We start from the raw sequence: 950 nt of genomic DNA on the forward strand, positions 1-950 counted from the left end.
GGGTGCTCTCCGCAATTTCTCGAGAAAAGAATCTACTGGCCTTCTGACACTTATTTACTTTGCATCTTTGCCGATCGATTTTACTAGAAAGAGTAGCATATTTCGTCTCAAAGAACATAGCTTTTCTTTTATAATTGTTTCACACTGAAAGGTGAATAGTTGGGATATCTTACATGGGTGGATGAATGGATTGATGGATCAATGGTTGAGTCGTTCGGTGATTGAATGTGTGAATGGATGGTTAGATGTGTGGATAGGTGGATAGATGGACTGATGGATTGATGGATTGAGGAATGGATGGATTGATGGATCGATGGGTGGGTGGATAGATTGATAGATCGATGGATCTCTGGTTGGATAGGTTGATAGATGGATTAATGAAAGGATGGATGGATTGATGGATCGATACTTGGATGGTTTGATAAATGGATGGGTGAATGGATGGATCGATGGTTGGATGGTTAGATGGGTGGATGGGTAGATTGATGGATCGATGGATTTCTGGTTGGATAGGTTGATAGATGAATTGACAAAAGGATGGATGGATTGATGGATTGATAGATCGATGGTTAGATGGTTAGATGGTTAGACGACTGGAAGGTTAGTTGGTGGATTGATGGATCGATGGGGTGATGGTAGCCTGGATGGTAGGTTAAATCGATGGCAGGCTATTTGGCTGGCTGTATCAAAGACTAGCCGGACAGGTAGCTGGGTGGATGGACGTTAGCTGATGCAGCAGCAGCAGCTGCAACAGCGACAACAACAACAACAACTGCAGCGGCTGAGGACTTGCAGTTATGGTATTCCACAGAATGGAAGATTTCCAGGTGTTCTCTCTTGCGTGGGAGGAAGCGAAGGAAGACGACGGAAAACTTGCTTATCAGCTGACCGACATTGAAGAAGAAGAAGAAGAAGAAGAAGAAGAAGAAGAAGAAGAAGAAGAAGAAGAA

The sequence above is a fragment of the Octopus bimaculoides genome, chromosome 12, assembly GCF_001194135.2.
Source record: "Octopus bimaculoides isolate UCB-OBI-ISO-001 chromosome 12, ASM119413v2, whole genome shotgun sequence".
In the NCBI taxonomy this organism is placed as follows: domain Eukaryota; kingdom Metazoa; phylum Mollusca; class Cephalopoda; order Octopoda; family Octopodidae; genus Octopus; species Octopus bimaculoides.